General features: G+C 37.1%; 2 non-coding genes across 2 annotated transcripts; one reads left to right on the forward strand and one right to left on the reverse strand.

Moving 5' to 3' along the window:
* Positions 1 to 2,869: 2,869 nt before the first annotated feature.
* Trnaa-ugc lies at positions 2,870 to 2,941 on the reverse strand. Its single transcript has one exon. It is a non-coding gene; the product is annotated as a tRNA-Ala (tRNA).
* A 3,722-nt stretch (positions 2,942 to 6,663) lies between these two features.
* On the forward strand, positions 6,664 to 6,735 carry Trnaa-ugc. Its single transcript has one exon. It is a non-coding gene; the product is annotated as a tRNA-Ala (tRNA).
* The last annotated feature ends 1,632 nt before the right edge of the window (positions 6,736 to 8,367 follow it).

The following is an 8,367-nucleotide window of genomic DNA, read 5'->3' on the forward strand; positions in this document are numbered from 1 at the left end:
AACTCAACTACGCAAACAATGATTGCGATGACCATTTGTATTGTCACATTCACCAGTCACATTCGATTTCTGTGGGTAGTTGCTTTTAATCAAACCCTGAGCTCTTCAACATTTCAACTTTTTGTCAATTGTGTCCAACGGTAGATGATTTTCAAAAGAAAATTTTGTTCCGAATTGAATAACAATCTGGAGTTTCGAAGCAAATGGTACTCAAAAAAGAGCACAAAAGTTTTGTACGTCCATAAAATGTTAATATATTTTCTCATGCTTTGCCTTAGCTGGCCAAAGTATGGATTTTATTCCATTTAAAACTTAAGTTTAAGCTTTTTGCGTAGCATTCTAGAAATCTTAATGAGGCTTACAGAAAACTTCGCAGAATTTGAACAGAAATCTACGGTAGCTATAAAATTAACTCGAAAGCGTTAACGAAAGAACGCTGACTGCCAAGCGCTGCGCCGCGTTTTGAATCGGAAATCTTTAATGCTAATTATACTGCATCATTTTTGCGACTTGTTGTCTACGTAGATGGATGTGTAAAGAATGACGCATCTCATTCGGAACTTTAACAATCTAGGCGTTATAAGATCCATATGTTGTTATGTAGAAGACGCGGCATATTTTTAAAGATTGGATCTACAAACAGTGCGCAAAACAATGCGTTCATCGGAATTAACTGTTCTTTGCGATGTACATTGCAAGTCATTTCTATGAGCAAAGCGAAAACCCAAAAAAACATCTGCAGATAATGCTTTTTAATGCTATCAGTTTCTGTTTGTTTGCTTGTTTACCATAGCATCATCATCACCTTAGCAAACCGAATCACAAATCGATCAACGTATTAATGACGCTGTCGGAAACATTGTCGGTTGCTTGGAATGAAGTTCTAGAAACGTTTGGATATATGAGGAGTGCCATTAGGTTTTAGAGATGAAGAATGCACCGAGGACTGCAGCACGGTACGTGGCAAAATGTGGAATGATACAGACTGATGCGGAAACAGTAAACCCGCCTATTCCAGGACTAACCGCGCCACCCGGAAGAGGTGGGATAGAGTTGCACTGCCGTTGTCAAGACCCGTAAAAGTGTTCCCAGAAGATCAACGCATCTCGCAAAAACTTAAAGCCGCAAACCTCATTGATAATGGCGGAAGCAGCTAGACGGACGGAAGCGAGGTGCTCGAGAAGTGAGAGCAGCACTACGTTGAACACCTGATTGGCGCCGAAAGTATAGGCGCAGAGCCCGAGAACAGTGAAGGCAGTGAACAGTGAAAGCACCAACGATGAATGGAGATATCATTAAAGGGCTCTAGAACAACAAGGTCGCTGGTAAGCATCGTAGCCGAGCTCATAAATCGGAACTGCTACCAGGTACGGCTATTCTCAAATGAGGCGACAAACTGAATGTGAAAACTATCGTGCAAAACTATCCTAAAAGCTGCCTTAAAAAACCGATATCCCAGATGATCTTCAATGGTAAACCATCAATTGCAAACGAGGCCGTGAGACGTTATCAGGCGGGTTTCATCGACGGCTGCTCAATGACGAACCAGATCTTTTCCATGTGGCAAATACTCCTGAAATACTGTGAATACTTGATCCCTACAAGTCGTGTTCATTGGTATCAAATCGGCATACAATAGTATCGATCGCATAGAGTTATAGAAGATCATGGACGAGAACAGTTGTCCCGGGAAGCTCACAAGCTGGACGGACGACATTGATTTGCTCACCACCTGAAACGCGTGAAGTAGTAAAAGTCAGAAGGTGGTGAATGTGTCGAAAACTAAGGCTGTAAACCGTTTCACCGAATCGTTTAACTTTTAGTTAAAATTTGACAGTTTGATAGTTATTCCCCTTCCAGTTAAAATAACTCTGCTTCTGAGCATGATTTAACTTTACAGTTCAAAAGTTATTTTCTGCTCCCGGTAAGAATAACTAATCATCGACCACGAAGTTCAATTTAATCATTTGAGATAACTATCGAAATGTTAAATTTATATTGAAAATTCATCGAATCGGTGAAACGGTTCACAGCCAAAATACATACATAGATAAATGCTGGTAGGCGGAACTGAGCGTAGGAATCAATCTCACGATAGATGGAGATACGTTCTAGGTGGTAAATAAGTTCGTCTACCACGAATCCTTGCTGACGGTGGTCTTCTATAGTCATGAGACCTGAACCATACTGTGCGCTCAAGGAAGACCTGCAAGCACTCGAAGTCTTCGACCAATGAGTGCTAAGAATCATCTTTGGCGGTGTGTGGCGGCGAATGAATCACGATCTAATCCATCTCAACGGTGTTAAGTATCCTAAAGTTGGCTGAGTAAGACGTTTTATGCAGGGATTCATTGCATTGTAGATATTTCCGAAGTAATTTTACAGGAATATTCGGAGGAATATCTGTAGAAAAACTTGAATTAATATCTCAAGGATTTCTAAGAGGAGATAATGTTAAAGGAATCTCAGGAGCAATTTCATAAGCAATTCTTGGTACGACGTGAAGCTGCGAAACGAGTTAAGAGAGCGTGCGTGACTCTTTCGAGTATCCATGTTCTCTCATTCCGATGGATGGAGCGGAAATCAACGCATCGTCAATTAAAAACACTACCGTTTTATCTCAAATTCCGAACATGACTCATATTCCGAACATTCGACTGTTTATAGCGATTTTTCAAGAAAACCACTCAAATTTATTCATAAGATTATCAACTCTTCTATTATTCAAGTTCTCTACTTAAATGAATTGCGAAAATATCAATTTTTACCCTTGAAATCATCACTATTCGGAATTCAAGACAAAACGGTACCCCAAATTATTATCTTGTTTGTGGCTGGACGTAGTAGTGTCAAACACATACAAAACAATTGGAGATACCGGGGATCGAACCCGGGGCCTTTCACATGCAAAGCGAACGCTCTACCACTGAGCTATATCCCCTTGTGTTAGTGTGTGTTATGTGTGCCAAATTGGTAACTCTAACATCTGGAAGTTTCTTATCCTCTTCTGTAGGAGAAATAGATATATTAGTAGTAGAACGCTAATGGCGGTGTTCTCACAAAACTGAATTGGTTTATTATCACTTTTAACTGTATCTTTTCATTGTTTGGTCGATGCCATGTTGTAGTGGATGATTTTAAAATTTATTTGACACTTTGAGGACCGGTAGCCAAGCTGTCAGCGCGTGGCAAACTAGATGTTGGTAACACAAACAGCAGCGACATTAGCATTCTTAGGTTAATGCTTCTACTGTTGTAGGAGACCTTATGCAGGAATCCTTGGAGTGATCTCAAGAACAATTTTATTATAAGTTCATAATTAATCATATAGAAATACCGATACCTTCGAGAACACCTGTAGAAATACCAGCCATACTCACTGTAGGAATTTTAATGATTTGAAGAAATCTTAGCACACAATTTTATATGGTGGTTCCTGAAGAGTACTTACAAGATTCTCCGTGGATATTCTGGTTCAGAACCCTCTCTGAATTTTTGGGAGGATTTTTGTATATCTCTGGCGAAATTACTGAAGTAATCATAAGAACTAATAATTATCCCTAACTTGGCGTCAGATATGCAATGATATACACGTTATTAAAGCATTAGAAATAGAGATTTCATAGACAAAAGGTCGAAATACAAAATGTCGAAAGGACAAAAAGTCGAAAATGCTTGGCTTCGTGGTAAATTTTTCCTACTTTGACCTTTCTTTCTTCTATTTTTGTTATTCAATTTTTTGTCTTTTGAGCTTTTGACCTTTCGAACGTTTGTCATAGATTTCAAATAGAGAATTGCCAAATAATGGTATTTCTCCTCACAATAACGGTTGGGTGACAAATCGTAGAAAAACATAATGTCGAATGCAAAAACGAAGAATGTCTAAACGTCAAATACCAAAACGTCGAATTCCAAAACGGTCGAAAGGAAATATTCGCAAATGTCTGACAAAACGTCAGCTTATTCGATTAATAAGGAATCCGAAGAAAATCGATAAAAATTCAATTTTTAAAATTTAGCTGGTTTTGGAAAGTATAGCAATTAAACAGAATAGAAAATTATCAAACCTTGTTGGAACTGTTTAAGTTTTTTCATTTATTTCTCAAGTTATACAACAACTCCTGGAATCAAGGTGCTTATTTTAAGATTATCAATCAACTCTAGTAGGAATTAAATGGTATCGTACTAAATTTGACTTGTCAATTGATCCTTGTATTGTTCTTACTATTTGATGTTTAAAGATAAAACTATATTAATAACCTACACAAAAAATCAATACACAGAATTCCAATTGGTGCGTTTGTTTAACTCAGCACAAATTTCTGTATATTGGATAAAAGTGACAACATTTAAATAAACTTTAAAGCAGAGGCGTTAACAACAATCATGGAATTGGAGTTCCTCAATCCTACATCTACTCTTAGTCATCTTAAACATTGTGTATCAACGATAAAATGGTTACCTTAACGAGAGAAAAGACGATTGTATGAAACATAGTATCAACATCGAAGTGATCACAAAACCGAACCGATTTTAAGATTTCTTATACTATTTTATGTCGTAAAAACAAAAAAAAAATACCATAATCCAGCTGATCAGTTCTTTCGACTTTTCTTCAAGGTTTCGTTCAAAAATGTATATGTTACAAGTGTCATATTTTTGAAACAATTATCAACTACAAATGTAGACCAATGCAGGTAGGGGAGACTAGTAAGATTTTTGTAAAGAGGCTTGAACTCTTTTAGGAAATCAAACTTTTCTTAGATTTCGAGAATCCTCAAGTAATACCAAGATCTTTGTATTTTTTTTGTAACTGGTTATTAACCAGTTACAAAAAAAATACAAAGATCTTGGTATTACTTGAGGATTCTCGAAATCTAAGAAAAGTTTGATTTCCTAAAAGAGTTCAAGCCTCTTTACAAAAATCTTAATAAGATGGTCGATAAAACAGATGAAACGGTTGAGTAAACATTGCAAAATACAGTTTTCAGAACAAGAATTATTTTAAGTGATCTGGAAAGTAGTAAAAATTTGCGATTGTAGTTAGTAAATGCAGAAAAAAATCTGTTAAAACAGTTGATTTGACCAGAAAAAAAACAATTAGATTCAAGATATTCAATTCACAAATATACGGTGACCATAGACCGGAACATATTTTAGATTCTGGAGTTTAGACTCAAGTCTCTTTTCAGCAATACCCAATCTACGCATTCTTTGCATCGGTAGAAAGTCAGCTTTGAACTACTTTTACCAATGGATATAACTATTTTACGTTCCTGCAACGATCAGACACTTAAACGATGACCATCGCAACCAATATAGATAGCATTGCTGACTGCCGTTGACTACTACTTAGAGATGCTAGAAAGTGAAAACAGAAACGATAATGACGACAACGCTAAACTAAGTAGGTAACTACTCTGCCAACAAACGACTCACTCACGCCTCTACTAGAAACGAAAGGAAAAAAAAGTGATAACCGAATTTTGTTGTGTTTGGCCTATCGTCAACCAGTCATCCATCCATCCATCGCATTGTGTGGCATTGAGTTTGAGTGGTTGTTGTAGGGTAGGGCGGGGCAAGATGAGCAAACCGATTTATGCTCGATATGACCATCATTTTTTACTTACCATTACCATTACTTACCGTCCATTTATCGTGTTTTTGTTATACATAAACATAATAAAATCAAAAAATTAAAACTTAATTGATTTTATTTTGTATTATCAAGAATCGTGCAACAACATATGTAATACAGCTAAAGTTATCATTGTTAAGCGTATTTGTATTACTACGCAACAATTTTCTTATTTATATGAAAGATGTGCAGACTTGTAGTAATTACGATAAAAAAAGTATGATATTATTTTTCTTCATTTACTAAGAGAAAATCTCTAAAAAGTTCCAGACTGAGAATCAAAAATATGGTCAAAATCTTGTTGGGCGACACAAGCGTTATTTGTTGTGGTCATTTATTATAATGAAATTCAATATTTTCACATGTTACAATAAACTTTCCATAGTTTCCAATATTTCTAATACCTTTTATCGAGGATATCAGTTGTATAAACTTCAAGCCAATAGTATATGACATTATATCAACATAATTCATCCAATCATTCTCGAAACTGAAAGGTGCTCATCTTGCCCCGTCCTACCCTACAGCTCGTACGTTTGTGTAGGAAAATGAGTTAATTAGTTTGGGTTCCGCTGTTGCGTGCCGTTTGGGCCGTATGGTAATTTGTTGAGTTTGTCACTTTGAACATTTTCCTTGAACGTACGCCCAAAGTGGAGCAATTATTGATAGTGCGCTGCGACTGGCGGAGCGACATTGCGTGTCTTATCTCTGCATTTGGTGACAACAATGTGAGCTCCCAAAGGAGGTTTGCATACATTAATGGAATTTAAAACGTTCAATGCAATTTGAGTAAAATGGAAATTCGTCATTCCATATGAAACAATATTAATGTAATGTTGATATGTTGGTCCCATTTCGAGAAATACAGTACGTATTAAGATAAATTTAGGGTAAGTTACCCTTTTTTTATAACTGCCTGTTAACAGAGGTTTTGAAAATTTAATGAATAATTTTGTTTTTGTTATATGCATAATTATCTGCACTTACAATATGCAATTTGTCACTCATCACACTCATTAACACAAGGGGATATAGCTCAGTGGTAGAGCGTTCGCTTTGCATGTGAAAGGCCCCGGGTTCGATCCCCGGTATCTCCAATTATTTTGCCTGCGCACGACGTTCAATCTGCGTCCAAAGACCTAATTTAGTTGGTAGTAGTTGATGACAGACGAACGATACGTAACGCGTTGTCCATTCCTCTTTATTTTTCGCACCATCCACCGAATAGGGGAAATATCGAGTGAGAGAGCAACGTACGCTTATCGAAACTGACCTTGACTCGTTTCGCAGCTTGTCGTACCCGCGAAACGGCACGGGATTCTTCTTTCTCCTAAAGTATAAGGAACATACAGTCATCGACACAAAAAAATGTTCAACTTGAATTTTCAGTTTTGTTCCTTCGAATACAAATTAAAGAGTGAAATAATATAATAGGATAATACTTAATGTTATATTAAAAGCGAGTTATCAAAATGAGTATATAGGGAGCCGGATCCTATTGTTGGCACTTTTAATTCACTTCAGCAGTTTTTCTTTTAAGTTACTGAGCTCATATTTGGCCACAATATGCGTCGTATTTAAGGACTTATTATTGCAAAGTTTCATACAATTCGATCGATAAAAACCCCATGCCAAAATTAATCATGGAAGTGCCCAAGTAGCTCTGCACCCTATTTACTTTATTTTCAGCTGTTATAATTGTAATCTCATTTCATAAGCGGAAGGTCATGGGTTTGATTCCCAGTCCCCCACCAAAACCTTTCGTCAAGTTGCTGAAATGTTCTGCGCGGATGACGGTGCTATGAAGGGGAGCACCCGTCAATCTCGGCGATCAGACAGCGACTGGACTATGTATTTCTCGGATGGCAAATCATCCAACATTTCACTGGAATAATGGCAACCGACCAACAATGCAAACACAACCGAACTACTCTCGATGGACTCGTTGGATACAACACATTGGCAAAAATGTAAATAGAAGTAGCAAAGGATGTCCTTTCTGTCGGTAAAGCAGAAGAGGATTGATCACAAAAATGTAAAAATAGAATAGTTGAAGATACCACATTGCGAAGATAGCTGACTATGTGCTAAATGAGAGAGTTAGTACATCTGTCAAAATGTGAAATCAGCTCGCGTAGTGCCCATGTGGACAAATAGAGCTAGGGCAAATAAAGTGCCCACCTTACCAGTTTTCAAATTTCTGTCGTTGATTTGGTTCAAATTAAACTTAACACACTTAAATCTTTTTTGATATTCTTTTAAAGTTGCACTTACGAAATTTTGATAAAAAAAAAATTTTACTCAAACAAAAAGAAAATCAATTTGTATTGAAAAAAATAGTGACAAAATAAAGTGCCCACTTCCTTCTTGGCCCCAGAAAAGATGATTTAAGAAAAATAAAGAGCAATTTAATAGTTAGTGTGTCCTCCTTTGGCCTTATGGACTTGCTGGAGGCGCTTCGGCATGTTTTTCACCAGGTTTTGTAGGTGTTGTGGTTCTAGTTCTTCCCAGGCGCGCTCCAAGGCTTCAGAATAATTATTTTCGTTGGTAACACCAGTTTTGTCAACCCTGGGGTTTGTGGAGGCCATTCCAGCGGTTTAATCTGACAAGATCGGAAGAAAGACTTGGTCTTCTTGGCAGTATGCTTCGGGTCGTTGTTCTATAGAAATATGAATTTCTCTTCAAGGCCCGTCTGGATCAGCGAAATCTCCCGATTTTCCCGCAAGATG

Source organism: Aedes aegypti, chromosome 3, assembly GCF_002204515.2.
Source record: "Aedes aegypti strain LVP_AGWG chromosome 3, AaegL5.0 Primary Assembly, whole genome shotgun sequence".
In the NCBI taxonomy this organism is placed as follows: domain Eukaryota; kingdom Metazoa; phylum Arthropoda; class Insecta; order Diptera; family Culicidae; genus Aedes; species Aedes aegypti.